Raw genomic sequence first — 15301 nt, 5'->3', positions numbered from 1 at the left:
CTTGCGTTGAGTCTCGTAGGTGTAATCCGGAAAGATGTTCACCTGACTGTTCGCTACTTTGAATGGACCATCACGCCTGGCGGCGTTGAGGATTAAATCCCTGTCCCGAAAATGTAATAAACGCGCCACCACCGGCCTCGGGGGGCGTCCTTGTTGCGGCGGCCGCGCCGGGACTCTGTGGGCACGCTCCAGAGTGTAGAAGGAGGATAGCCCCTCCGGAGCCACCGTGTCGCGGAGCCAGGCCTCCAAGTATGTCACCATATCGCCATCTTCGATTTTTTCCGGGAGGCCCACGACACGAATGTTGTTCCGCCTGTTGCGGCCTTCTGCATCCTCTGCCCTCTGCTCCAGGGACGCAATTCGGGACAGGGCATCCTTCATCGTCGCAGCCAAGGTTCGCTGCGCCGGCTCCAAGGTCTTCACCGAGCCCTCCACTTCTTTGACCCGGTCCGAAAGTTTGCCATGGTCCGCTCTGAGGAGACCAAGGCTCGTAGCCACCTGGGCAATGTCTTGTTGGAGGGCCGATCTCGTAGTCGTTATCGCCTCTAGGACGCGGTCAAACTGCCGTTGCATCGACGCGCCATCAGAACTCTTTGGGTCCCCAAGCTCTTCTTTGTCCTGGGCTTCCGAGTCCGAGGCGGTCGGGGTGGGCCCCTTGGCTCCCCTAGGTTTCCCCATGTCGCCGGGGGCACTCCGCGAAAGTCCCGGAGTAGGCGTCTCCGGGCGCAGGTGTCGACCACGACCCTCCCGGCTCCTGGTCCTCGGATCGAATATAGGAGATCTCCGTCTCCAGGGCCTGTGGAGACTCCTCCGCTTCGACTCACGCCACCGCCACGGCGTCCAAGGGCACCGATGAGGGGGCGGAGACAGCCGTCGTCGTGCCAGGCAAGCCCGCTCACCCGCTAGAGATCCAGGGTGAGGGTCCCCAACTCCACTGGACGATGTGTAGCGCCAAGGTGTCGCGCCTCCCATGGAAGTGGGCTGGCCGGGAAGATGTAGCTAGGTGCGGAGTCGCAAGACGGGCCACCGCCCAGAGCCCAGGGCGTCCGCTCCCGGGGTCCCCTACAACGTGGGCACCCGCCCGGCCACCCAGCCGAGTGCAAAGTCGTCGTGAGAGATCCGATCCAATAGACAGCCAGTGCACAGAGCAGTCGGGGATGGCGAAGTCGGGCGCAAGTCGCCGCTCGCTACGCTCCTCCAAGTCAGTGGGTCCGGCCAGGGGGACAAAGAAGTCCGGGCGCCATATTGGGACACACTCCGCGACTCCGCAAACTTCGGTTGCGCTCCGGAACAACCCTCGTCTGAGCTCCACCAAGGGCCCCGGCAGGTCTCCGTCGGTCCGCTCAGCCGAGTGCGGGGTCTGGGGTGCCCCGCAGCCACCGATTTACAGGATAAATCCGGGCTCAGTCCCGGAGCCGAGCTCTCAGGCGACCATCGCCATCGGCGCCCAAGCCACGCCCCCACTCTGATAAATGATGGCAGAATTTCCACAAACTCGTGCAGGGAGTGATCAACATAATTCGACATGGCTTCCAATAAGCATTTCGGTGCCAAAATAATCGGTCTGCCTGGGACTGGTTTCACATTTTTATGCACCTTGGGAATAAAGTACAAAAGTAAAGTCATGGGATGGTCGTTTCTTAAAAAGCTGTACACTTTTTTAGCTAATAATCCCAAACGTGTCCATTGTGCCAATTCAGTGAAGACGTAGGGGCAGATTTACAAGCCCCTTGCGCCGCTTTTACGCCGCAAAAGATGCACCATGGTGCGGAGTATTTACAACGTGACGCATCTCCCAGATGCGTCACGTTGTAAAGCTCTGCGCCAGAAGAGGCGCACCATCGCAGGGGGGGAGTTCCTGCGCAGGAACGCCTCCTAAAAGTGGCTGAGTGAAATCTACAAGATTTCACTCAGTCACTTTTGGGCCCATGCTGCCTCAAAACCCTGCGCCGGCTTGAAGCAGGCGTAAGGATTGACGCAGCATTGTAAGAATAGGGCCCCCCCAGAGCATTGCTGGAGCTGCGTCGCGCTTGCGATGCAACTCCGGCAATGCGCCGCTTTTACGGCACAGATGCGTGACGCATCTGTGCCGTTTTTGCCCCATGGTGCGCCGCATTGTAAATGCGGTGCATCATGGGTGGCGGAGGCATGGCGCACAATTACTGGGGCATCCTTGCCGATATGCAGGGATGCGCCAGTAATGGTAAATCTGCCCCCTAATCTTTATTCTGCCTTAGTTCCTGGAAGATTGCTTTTCTGTAGCAATTAATAATCATTGAGAGGATGCCATGCTTCTTCCATATATAGTGCTCTCGGCCACAACACAATGTTCCCGCCCTTATCGGCTTTATTGATGGTTACTTCAGTATGTTTTTGTAATTTTGGGATGAGTTTTGTGTACTGTATTTCTGAGTACTTGCGATGTCTATTTTGTTGCATAACAGTCCAATTGAACTTTTTGAAATCCTCAACCACACAGTTATTAAATACATCAATAGCGTCCCTTGGCATCATTGGTATAACATTTTCTTTGGTGTGTTTTGTCTGGTGTCATACTTTGGCAGTCTCTCACACCGGAAGGACAGTATGTTTCATGCACAGGTGTTCCCTGGCAGCCTCTCCCATTGGTACACGTCAAGCCCGCCTACTCATCCGGGCCTCTCTCTATATAATAAAAGGGCCCCACTGGCAACAGCTGCTGCACCACAAGAGTCAAGTGCCAAGCCTGAAGCCACAGGTAAGTGCCAACAATCTGCATATATAAATCAATAGCTGTTATGCAAAGAGCAACAATGCTAGTCACTAATCGAGCCATAATCCCCTGCCTTCCTCGTCGTTTGTAAACCAGTGACGACGAGGGCAACACACACACACACGCACACACACGTACATACACACGCACGCACACATACACACACACACGCACGCACGCATACATACACACACACACACACACATACATCATGGCTATATTTATTAGCAGACGCTCTGAGTGTAATATACTATTTATTGGGGATGTGCAAACTTTGTGTCGTTTTTTTTGCTCGTAATTAGGTTATATTTTGGGAAAGTTTTATAACAAAAGTCGAAATATGAATCCGTCTTTTAGTGCTGTATTTTAGGCGGACATGTTTCCTCGCATCCGTTTTTGACAGAAGCTAAAGTGTGAAAATCATATTTGCAGCATATTTGCAGTAATTTACAGAAACTAGCATTCTGGATGTCCATGCTGTTCCCACACTCTTTCCTGCACTATCATTTTGCCACGAATGGCGGCAAAATAATGCGTCATGGCATAGCGGCAAAATAATGCGTCATGGCATAGTGGTGCTATTTCAGGAATATTTCATAGCAAGGATAACACAAAATTCAGATAATTGGGGATGAATGACATTATGCACTCCAACAGGACTCTTTGCCGCAGCCTTTTCTAACTAGATTATTTACATAGTTTTTCCTCAGAGTATTGCATATTCCTAGATGCAGTCAATCAATGTTGTATATTAAAGTACTCACTCATTAGGATCAACACGCCCATCCGCCCGAAATGTACCTTTCACATGTTTAGATGTAATTAGCTTACGAGCTTATTTAATTCTTTTCAGCAGGTGCCTTGAACAGACCTCTTTTTCAATTCATTTCATTTTCAATTTTAATGAATCTTCTAAAAAATCATATATCAAATATTGTGCAAAAACGAGAAAGCGCTTCAAAAGTTTTGATCGTCATCCTAGTTTGTCTTTACCACAGGCCATGCAAATCAGCTCTTTACTTCCTCCCCGCCAGGCATACTTCGGGGCAGATTTACAAGCCCCTTGCGCCACTTTTGCGTCACTTTTAACGTGGGAAAAGTGACGCAAATGTTGCGCAAGGGGCTTATAAATCTGCCCCTTTGTCTTTTCCGCACCTCCTTTCCCTGGATCAGTTTTTTGTTTTTAACGGGTAACAGCAACGTTGTTTATATGAAGGTCCCAACCCCAATAGGAAACTGTTACTGGTTTCTGTGGCAGGTCTATTTTTCTGTCTTTCAGGTTTTTTCCGCACCCTGGGGCAGATTTACAAGATCCTTGCGCCCCTTTTATGCCGCCATTGCGTCACTTTTAGGACGCAGCGGCAGCGCAAAATGTGCGCCATGATACGGGGTACTTACAACGTGACGCATCTGGGAGATGCGTCACGTTGTAAAGCCCTGAGCCAGAAGGAGGCATTCCTGCGCAGGGGGGGGGCGTTCCTGCGCAGGAACGCCTCCTAAAAGTGGCTAAGTGAAGTCTACAAGATTTCACTCAGTCACTTTTGGACGGGGAACATCCTTTGCAACACAACTTTTACCACGCAGTGCCTTTACGACGGAACTATTACAACGCATGTCATTACAACGCATAGCGCTGGAGGGCGCTCTAGGATAGGGAATAAATTTAATTTACTATCCAACACCTTCCCTACTATCCACGGGGACTGGAGTTGGAATAGTAAATTAAACTATTCACTATCCAGCACCCCTCAACGCTATGCGTTGTAACAGCATGCGTTGTAAAAACTGCGATGTAAAGGCATGCGTGGTAAAAGCATGCATTGTAATGTCATACATCCCTTTTGGACCCATGCTGCCTCAAAACCCTGCGCCTGCTTGAAGCAGGCGTAAGGTTTGACTCAGCATTGTAAGAATAGGGCCCCCAGAGCATTGCTGGAGCTGCATCGCGCTAGCAACGCAACTCCATCAATGCGCTGCTTTTACTGCTCAGATGCGTGACGCATCTGTGCCGTTTTTGCTCCATGGTGCACAACATTGTAAATGCGGCGCATACATGGTGGCGGAGCCGTGGCGCACAATAACTGGCGCATCCCTGATGATATGCAGGGATGCGCCAGTTATTGTAAATCTGCCCTCTGTATTATTTTAGTTTTATGTGGTGTGGGATGACCCATTATATCTCCTACAACCCGGCATTTAAATCTTTTCTGGCTTTTTTCACTTTCCCCCCTGTTCTGATGCAATATGGTGTTTGTGTCAATAAGTCCAAATATGGTAGTACGTATATTGTTGAAATTACCTGCTTTAATGAAGGTGCTACATATGACATGGCACCATGTGACAGCCATAAAGGGGTCTGACTTTTGTAAAATTAGCAGCTTTGCAACAACTGTGACTCAAATTCGCCTGCGCCGTAAAAGGATGTGGAATATTATGGCCTTCATTATGCGTTTGGAGGATCTTGAATCTACATCTATATTGTGGGAGGGCAGGAATTCCCAATTTTGGACAGTATCCCCTCACCAAAATCCCCTGATTACAAGTTTTCTCCCCGGAACGGGGAATAAGAATATGGTAGGGAGATACCGGGTCCCTTTCCTCAAGAGTTTCCCTGATTCCTTTGAATAAAACCACTTACTTTCTTGCTTGCTCTGTGTAGGCAGAAAGTGTCAGGAATAGGTTCAATGGGGTCTCGGGTGGTGTGAGGGACCAGGGGATCAGGCTAGGCTGGAGTTTCTCGGTGGGGTGGGGGGTGAGGGGGGGGGGTTCTATACCTGCAACTGGTAAACTGGTTCAGAGTCTTTTATCATTTTGTAATTTGTTATTAACATTTATAAAGCGCATTAAACCAAGACATCACAGCGCTATGACCGGCAGGAACATACAAGGGGGAACAACCAAGGCACTTAAAGTTGTGAGAAAAGCCAAGTCTTCACAGACTTGGGGAATAAAGAGTAAGAGGTCATGCTAGGGATGTGTACGGGGAGAGTGTGCCATAAAACATAAAACATAAAACAGAAACAATTAAATAAACAAAGAGAAAGACTTTGGCGGAAGCGCTATGACCCAGAAAGTAAATCATTATATAAAGACTCACTTGCCCGGTACAAACAGATGATCGCAGAGGCGAAAAGAGCCTATTATGCCGCACAAATTGAGACTGCCAAAAACTCGTGCAAAGAGTTATTCGACATCACTAAACGCTTGTCGGGTGGCACGCACGACCTCACACCACCTCCCTCACAACATCTTTGCGACGCCTTATCTGATTTTTTCTTCAAAAAAGTTAACAACATCTATCAGGCTTTTTCTCTAAACACGGACTCTACGCCACTATCCTTGTCCTCCACCTCACGGGATAACACACTGACCTGCTTTGTCGAGCTCACTATGGATCAGACAAGGAGTATTATTTCAAGAATCAAATCAGGTTCTGCATTAGACCCGTGTCCGCTCAAAGTTCTTATGCCAGTTATGGACACGTTGATACCGGCTATAACTCATGTTTGCAACACTATGTTTAGCTCCGGAATTTTCCCGGCTTCTCTGAAACATACGTTGGTCAAACCCCTCTTAAAGAAAGCCAATTTGAATAAAGATGACCTGAAAAACTATCGTCCGATAGCCAGTCTTCCTTTCCTGGCTAAGGTAATAGAAAAAGCCATGAATCAGCAACTGTCGGAATTTGTGGAGCAGCACCAGTTGCTTGATAACACCCAGTTCGGATTCCGCAAATGTCATGGCACGGAAACTGCCCTTCTAAAGGCTGCGGATGACATCAGAGCCATACGAGACCAGGGGGGGACAGCACTCCTGGTACTGCTGGATCTTTCTGCGGCCTTCGACACGGTTGACCACAAGATCTTAGTCGACCGTGCCGAACGACTGGGGGTCCAGAAAACTGCTCTGGACCTGCTTGTATCGTTTCTGGCCAATAGATCACAAGCAGTATCTCTAGGACCCTACCAATCATCGAAGGTGTCTCTGCCGTGTGGGGTCCCTCAAGGCTCATCCCTGAGTCCGACACTATTTAATATCTACGTGTCGGACCTTGCAAATGTCATCAAAGCATTTGGGATGAGCCTGACCTCCTACGCCGATGACACCCAATTGGTACTGGCTATCAAAGGGGACGGGGAGGAAGTGGCCAATCGATTCACGAGAGGAATGATGGCAATAGGTGACTGGATGGCCACGAATTGTCTGAAACTCAATTCAGAAAAAACTGAAGTGGTCATCTTCGGTCACCTCTCCCCGGGCTGGTCACCTGTCTGGTGGCCACCATCTTTCGGTCCCCCGCCGAGTCCAGCTAGCAAAGTGAGAAATCTAGGCGTCATCTTCGATGCTGGCCTCAATTTTATGGCACATGCGAATAAAACTGCGGCTTCAGCTCATATGAAATTGAGAATGATTAGGAAAATACTACCTTTCCTACCGAACACGGCCGGGAAAACACTGGTCAGCTCACTAGTCCTGTCCTCCTTGGACTATTGTAATGCTCTATTCTTAAATGCCCAAGTCCGAGTGACAAATAAGATGCAGTCAACCCAAAATGCAGCCGCACGAATGCTGGCTGGGATCCCCAAGTTCGCACCAGTTACAAACATCATTAGGGATCTCCATTGGCTCCCGATACGCAGCCGTATCAAATTCAAATCGCTGTGTATTGTTTACAAGTCACTCAATAATCAAGGTCCCCACTTTCTCAAACAGAATCTTCTCCATCATGTCCCAACCCGATCTCTTCGTTCCTCTATTCAGAACTTCTTGGCTGTGCCTTGCACTAGAACAGTCACCTGGGGCGACAGGCGTTTCCTGGTTGCCGCCCCTAGACTCTGGAACACCCTTCCTGCACATATCCGAGCAAGTCCCTCCCTGTTCACATTCCGCAAACAGCTAAAGACGTGGTTATTTGACCAATAGCCTTGTATATCTTCTTTACCCAATTGCTGATCCATCCCTTAACTAGCGCCGAGACGCCCACGGGTATTCGCCGCGCTCTACAAATGTCAATAAATAAATAAATAAATAAAGTGGCAGCTGCCACTGAAAATGCAGGCTCAGACCATCTCACCTTCCAATAACGAGGAAAGGTCACTTTCCTCTGCCGCCGATCTCAACTGTCTGCTGGGAAGATACCATTTGAAAGTGCATCTTAAATAGTAAGAGCCATGGCTGGTTAAGAGACTTAAAATAAAAACCAGACACAGCAATTTTGGGGGAACATCGTTTACAACTAAACTTTTACCACGCACTACCATTACAACGCAGGAATTACAACGAAAGTAGTTACAACGACTTTTGCTGGAGGGCGCTGTTGGTTAGGGAATAGTTTATTTTTCTATCCAACACCTTCCCTACTATCCACGGGGACTGGAGTTGGAATAGAAAATTCAACTATTCCACTATTCAGCGCCCCCCAACGCAAGTCGTTGTAACGACTTGCATTGTAATACCTGCGTTGTAAAGGCATGCGTGGTAAAAGCATGTGTTGAAACGTCATACAACCACAATTGTAATATCAGCCTTTTCCTCACCAGGCAAAAGACACACAATTGATGGATGGAATGCTGAACAAATCAAATCATTCACCCCCCAGTCAAGAGATCTGGGATAAATTCATAATTCTTTTGCTCACCGTGCCACCTCAGTTTAGACCTAGCCATGTGCAAATCAGCCCTGACCCTGTGCCTCATGGGAACAGTTAGCCCGAACTGCCAAGCCATGTCCTCTGGGGGTGAATGCTTGCATTGTCCAGCATTCCCATTCCCTTTTGCATTTTCCGCACCAGGAGCCAGTAGCGAGTCTGCAGTGATCAGGTCTGGGTTTGGAGATCTGATCATTCCAGGCACAGCCACAGTGAGACATTTGGGTGGAGGGCTTCCACCTAGAGTTATCGCTCTGGGTGAAATTCTGTCACTCATAACAAGGGCCTAGATGGTTGATGGAAGAGGAAGGAAAGCATGTGTTCAGTGTCACGCACACATGATTGCACTATGGCGCAAGGGTGTGTGCATTGGAACATGGTTGTCTAAAGTGCATCAGCACAGAGGGTCAGAGAATCAGCACTATATCTTAGTGGGTATGGCATTATTTGTTTCTCTCCCTTTCATGCTTCTGCTTTTGTTGCTGTTCTGCATTGTGTGAAAACTTGGTAATTCTTAGTAATTCTTCCCCAAAAAGTCCCAGAACGAAAAGAATGCAAAGAAAATCAGACTGAACGAGTTAAATGACCTCTGTTCTCTTTCTTAGCTAGTCAACACTTTTCTGAAATAAAACACACAGCACAGTCTTTTACATTTTGCCTTTTTTTTAATAAATCTGTGGTATATGGCAGTGCTGTCCGATTTCTATGTCAGTGGGTGCTGTGTTTGAGTCCTTCCTCTTCAATGATTGGGGTCAATATTTAGTCCTACTTCCATGTTTGTGGCTGTTCTGGTCTTTTGGTCTGGAATGTGCTCACCCTGACCCCACTCAAACGTCCATCAACCAGTACTTGTAATGGAGGAAGAGGTGACACTTCAGGTCCCATCATGCTCAGAGCATTGGAGGCAGTGCTCACCCTGAGATGTGACTTTCATTTGTGCAAGCCTATCCTTTTTATTTGCTGTCTGTTGGGGTGGCAGGAACGTCCATGTGTCTTGCTGCAGGCACAATTGAAGGGAGCCCACACCCTGCTCGGTTTGGTGGCTGGCATTGTGGTGCATACACGCACCACCGGATGTGCCACAGGAGAGGTGACTATGAATGAAGGAAAGGAGTCATTGTCATAAGCAGGTGCCAGCCTTGATGTCCTTGCAGGCTGAAACCCCTAGAACAGCAGAAGGTGGCTGTGGAAAACGGATTATTGTATGCGTGAATAAAACACCCAGGCAAATTCTCAAAAACCTACTAGCACATAACCGGTGGCAAACACCACACAAATAATAATCGACTACTGTTTTTACACATAGAATACAAGTTAATTCCTCAAAAAAAATATTGTTCGATAAAATCAATACATGATTGTTAACATTTGATCAAACAGTTTGGCATTATAGCATATGCATTCTTTCATACACAAGACACTTTTAAATATAAAAGCTATTGGATGGTTTCCTGTCTACGCGTTTCGACACCTAGCCGTGTCTTCCTCAGGACTGTACCATTGTAGTGCTGTAAGGAAATATATTTAAAAATTCTTTATAATTACGTATTTTAGTGCAAAAACAGTATATACAATGAACATGAGAATATGTGCTCGATAACGGTTATAAACATACAATGATAATACCGCCTAGAGATAATTTGTAGCTTTTAGCCTACTTCACACCAAAAGAATAAAACCCAATTATATTTACAATACATAGCCTACATATTGGACATATTCCTAACATACGCATAGATTTGTATACTTAGTGATGCCATTTAGCGCATATATACATGTTAGACTTATTCCTAACATAAGCTTAAAGATGTATACATAGTGACACCATTCAACATAGTCTGCTTTTTCAGTTTGACAATTTCTTTTGATATAATATTCACCTTGTAGTAGTACCATAAATACATTCATATAGGTTTCATGACAATCAGTTGAAATTAGTGGAAAGATAAGGAAAATAAACAGTATAGAAAGTGAGAAAAGAGATGGAGAGGATTTAATCTAGTCTGCTAAGAAGTTTTCATAAGGGAAAGAATACTTTTTCTGAATTTTTCATCAGGGAAAGAAAACTTTTTCTGACTGTTACCAGTGACTCACCCTTACCTGTTTGATATAAATCTTTTAAAAGCGGGGGTTATTCTAATTCATTAGGATGCCCCTTCACTGTAATGGAGCCAGCGTATAATCACTGGATGATCATCTGTAATGAAACAATGTCGCTAAATTTATTCTGTTCTACTAATACAATTACATGTTGAGTTTATTCTGCAATTGAACAGGTATTGCCCGTTCTTTAGCGTCCTTGATTTAGTTCTCATTTTCCGATACAATTACATGGCCACAACTCAGAATGTGAAAAGCATTTAGTTGCTTATTTTAAACCTATTGTGCCAGTTCCTAGTTAATAACGCTTGTAGTAATTAGTTGTAATGCTTACCTATTTTAAAAGGCCGACTAGAAAAATGTCAGGTTGCCATGTCGATTTTTGATGTATCTGTGACACTGGTCTGAAACATGAGGATATCCTTGAGTTAGTGTTCACTTCTATTAATAGTAATATTCCTAAGTTACAAATCCTATCTAATGATATGTGTATTCCTTACCTATTTTTAAAAGCACATCTAGAGAGATTGTGTGGGTCTCGTTTTATGTTTCCAAAAAGGTTCTGCGTTACACGTTGTTAAACTTGGATCGCCGACATTACTTTACCGCTTGGCAATGTTGTTCAAAAGCGATCGTTCTCTACAAATGAATAACGGTAAATTAATAAACGAGCCGCATTTAGGGGCATATTATCAAGGACCGGTGTTAAAATTATCGCCGTTTTATCGGCAGGAAACTGCCGATAAAACGGCGATAATGGGTTTGATAATACACCCTTGTTTATTCCCATAGAAGCCCATGTTAACATCAGAACATGGGCTTCTATGGGAATTAACAAGGGCGTATTATCAAGCCTATTATCTCCGTTTTATCGGCAGTTTCCTGCCGATAAAACGGCGATAATTTTAACACCGGTCCTCGATAATATGCCCCCAAGTTACTAAGGAGCAGTTTTCATACGAAGGCATAGCATAGCTTACCATGCTCGAATCTGTTGCCCCAGCAGAAATTATCGGCAGCGCGATGTGGCGTTATTGCGGATGTGCTCCAGGGTATCCGGTCCGTTTGACTCTCTGCCAAATACAGGTAAAACTATATGCGTGCAATGCGTTGTTGCATTAATGCAGCCCGTATTTGTGGCACCTTAACAATCCTTCACTAAGGTCCCTGAATTAATGTAATGCTCGATGTGCTCCCCCTTTTTTATTAGATAAATGAATGCTCATACCCTGGAGCACATCCGCAATAACGCCACATCGCGCTTCGTACACAGAAGAGGCACCGGATATGCGTCAGCTGTTCAAACTCAGTTAATGCACAAAGGACAGGCAGAGCAGAGGCAGCTGCAGGGCAGTCTTAACCCACACACAATGCACAGATCACAGGAATCAGCAGTGCAGGCTTCCCTCACACAGAACAGATATATCACAGAGAGAAGCAGTATAGGCTTCCCACATCAGTGCAAGCTTCCCCTCAAGGAGAACAGGTTTATTGTAAGCCGCAACATTGTAGTCTTCCCTCACACACAACACATATATCACCAGTAGCTATACCTCACACACAACCGATTCATTGCAAGCAGCAGCAGTGCAAGCTTCCCTCACACACAGCACATATATCACAAGCAACTATCCCTCACATACAAAATATTTATTGCAAGCAGCAATATTGAAGTTTTCCCTCACACACAACACATACATCACAAGCAGCTATCTCTCACATACAACATATGTATTTCAAGCAGCAGCAGTGCATTCTTCCCTCACACACAACACATATCACAAGCAGCTATCCCTCACACACAACCGATTTATTGCAAGCAGCAGCAGTGCATTATTCCCTCACACACAACACATATCACAAGCAGCTATCCCTCACATACAACAGATTTATTGCAAGCAGCAGCATTGCATTATTCCCTCACACACAACACATATCACAAGCAGCTATCCCTCACATACAACAGATCTATTGCAAGCAGCAGCAGTGCATTATTCCCTCACACACAACATATATCACAAGCAGCTATCCCTCACATACAACAGATTTATTGCAAGAAGCAGCATTGCATTATTCCCTCACACACAACACATATCACAAGCAGCTATCCCTCACATACAACAGATTTATTGCAAGCAGCAGCAGTGCAAGCTTCCCTCACACACAACACATATATCACAAGCAGCTATCCCTCACATACAACAGATTTATTGCAAGCAGTAGCAGTGCAATCTCCCCTCACACAGAACACATATATCACAGGCAGCACCAGTATAGGCTTACCACATCAGTGCAAGCTTACCCTCCATAGAGAACAGGTTTATTGTAAACCACAACAATGCAGTCTTCCCAGACACACAGCACATATATCACAAGAAGCTATCCCTCACATACAACAGATTTATTTCAAGCAGCAGCAGTGCAGTCTTCCCAGACACACAGCACATATATCACAAGCAGCTATCCCTCACAAACAACAGATTTATTGCAAGCATCAGTAGTGCATTATTCCCTCACACACAACACACATATCACAATCAGCTATCCCGCATGTACAACAGATTGATTGCAAGCAGCAGCAGTGCAATCTTCCCTCACACAGAACACATATATCACAAGCAGCAGCAGTAAACGCTTCCCACATCAGTGCAAGCTTCCCCTAAAAGAGAATAGGTGTATTTTAAGCTGCAACATTGCAATCTTCCATCACACAGAACAGATATATCTCAGGCAGCTTAGCCTCACATACAACAGATGTATTGCAAGCAGCAACAGTGCAGTCTTCCCTCACCCAGAACATATATATCACAGACAGAAGCAGTAAAGGCTTCCCACATCAGTGCAAGCTTGCCCTCAGATAGAACTGTTTTTTTGTAAGCCGCAACAGTGCAGTCTTCCCTCACACAGAGCAGATATATCACAGGAAGCAGCAGTACAGGCTTCCCCTCACATAAAGCAGATCTTTTGCAACTAACCTCTTGAGCAGAGAGGCAGTTTCTCTAGCAGGCAGGTCAGGATAACAAAGCAGGTGGTCCCAAGGCCATTCCTTCTGGCAGTACAACAGTCCTCTGACATTGTGCAGTCTGTAGTGCCAGCAGTGTCTGGTTACAAGGCCACACAGTTACTAATGTCATGGGGTCGGAGCCTCTGTACTTATACTCAAAAATGTCTTTGATGAAGGGGTGACTTCAAAAGGAACCCTTAGAAGTGTGCAACAATCCCTTTCAAACAAGCCCTGGCTCCAGACAGTCAGTAGGGGGTCAATTAGCCCTTTGTGTGAGGGAGGGACAAACCTATACAAATGTAAAGTGTGTACACCCTCTCCTCACTCAGGAAGACCATCAGTATGCAGATGAATGCAGATGTAACCCCTGCAACACCCAGCACTTCCTGTGTTGTGGCTGTCTGTAAAGTATGCACCAAGGGTAGCTGTCCCCCAGCCCTAGACGTGGATTGGAGTCAGGCTGCAAAGCAGAAAGAATCATAAGCAGAGAGAAATGCCCACTTTTAAAAGTGGCATTTCTAAAAAAGTAGGGTAAAATTCAAATATATCAGTAAGCAGGATTTATCACTGCCATTCTAAACATACCAAACATGGCAATGCTATTCCTTTCTGATCAGGAATTACCACTAAAAAGTATATAAGGGAATTCCCAATCCAGGCCTGTGAGAGGAGGAGACCTCACAACAGTGAGAAACAAAAAGGCTGTTTGACACTACCAGGACATGCCACACATAGGACTTACACCCACATGCATCATTGCACCCGTTTGCGATTCCTAAATTGCAAAAATTAGGGGATCGCAATTTAGAAAGTGCAAACGGCAATGCATGAATAATTTGCAAATCTTTTTGCGATTTCTTAATTTTCCTTAATTGCGATTCACATTTTGCGAATCGCAATTAAGGAAAACCTTCCCATTGATTCCTATGGGCCAAAAGGCCCATAGGAATCAATGGGAAGGCATTAACATTTTGCGAATCGCAATTTGTTCATGCATTTCAAGGGTGCTGAGGGGGGTTCCAAAGGACCCCCGCTGCACCCTTGAAATGTTTTTGTAAGTACAAGTTTCATGTGTGTGTGTAATATGACACTTTCAAAAATGCATTTTTGTGCATTTCTGAAAGATTTCGCAAATTAACATGAGGACCAACCTCGTGTTAATTTGCTCCCCCTATTTGCGAATTCGCATTTTTTAAAACATTCATGCATTGCATTTAAGGAATCGCAAAAATGGGAGCAAATGGGGTGTGGACGCAAGAGCCATGGATGTTGGTCTGAGACCAACATGAGGACTGCAGTGTTGACACAGGATGGGACCTATGTGTACTTGAGGATCCACATAGTTTTGGAGGAAAGGAAGGGAGTTATATTGGGGGGCTGCTGCATGTTACATGCATTTGTTTTGATCATATTCCACATCTAAGTGCTCCCTGGGCCCAACTCTCCTTGTGCAGACATCCTGTGCTGTGCACAGCCTCTTGTGCGCAGGGGGTTAGCAATAGGACTGGGCCTCTGGCCAGGCTCTGCCCAACCCTGCTGCATTGGTGCGACTTTAGGTTTTTAATTGGATTCACAAATCATCAACAAGATCTATGTATAGTCCTTGCCATTGTTCTGTATCGAGAAGCAAAAATGAGGTATAATATGAAAATGAATGAATCACTCTTATATAGGCCCTTGTCAGACATATCCGTACAAAACCTGCCATGTATAACTTGATTTGTTTGCAATTGATTATAATTAAATGATTATGAATTATCAGGTAATATGGCCAGTTTCAGGCCCGAATTTGTGACTA

At 45.8% G+C, this 15301-nt stretch overlaps 1 protein-coding gene across 1 annotated transcript in view; it reads left to right on the top strand.

Moving 5' to 3' along the window:
- Window positions 1-2697: 2697 nt before the first annotated feature.
- The window catches only part of LOC147684570 (metalloproteinase inhibitor 1-like), a 40048-nt gene continuing 27444 nt past the window's right edge, over window positions 2698-15301 (top strand). Inside the window, exon 1 of the mRNA XM_086940412.1 lies at window positions 2698-2737. The gene's annotated coding sequence lies outside the window, so the exon portion shown is untranslated. The remainder of the gene's footprint in view (window positions 2738-15301) is intronic.

This window comes from Lissotriton vulgaris, chromosome 10 (genome assembly GCF_964263255.1).
Source record: "Lissotriton vulgaris chromosome 10, aLisVul1.2, whole genome shotgun sequence".
NCBI lineage: Eukaryota > Metazoa > Chordata > Amphibia > Caudata > Salamandridae > Lissotriton > Lissotriton vulgaris.
This window is presented reverse-complemented; position numbering and strand designations above follow the sequence as displayed.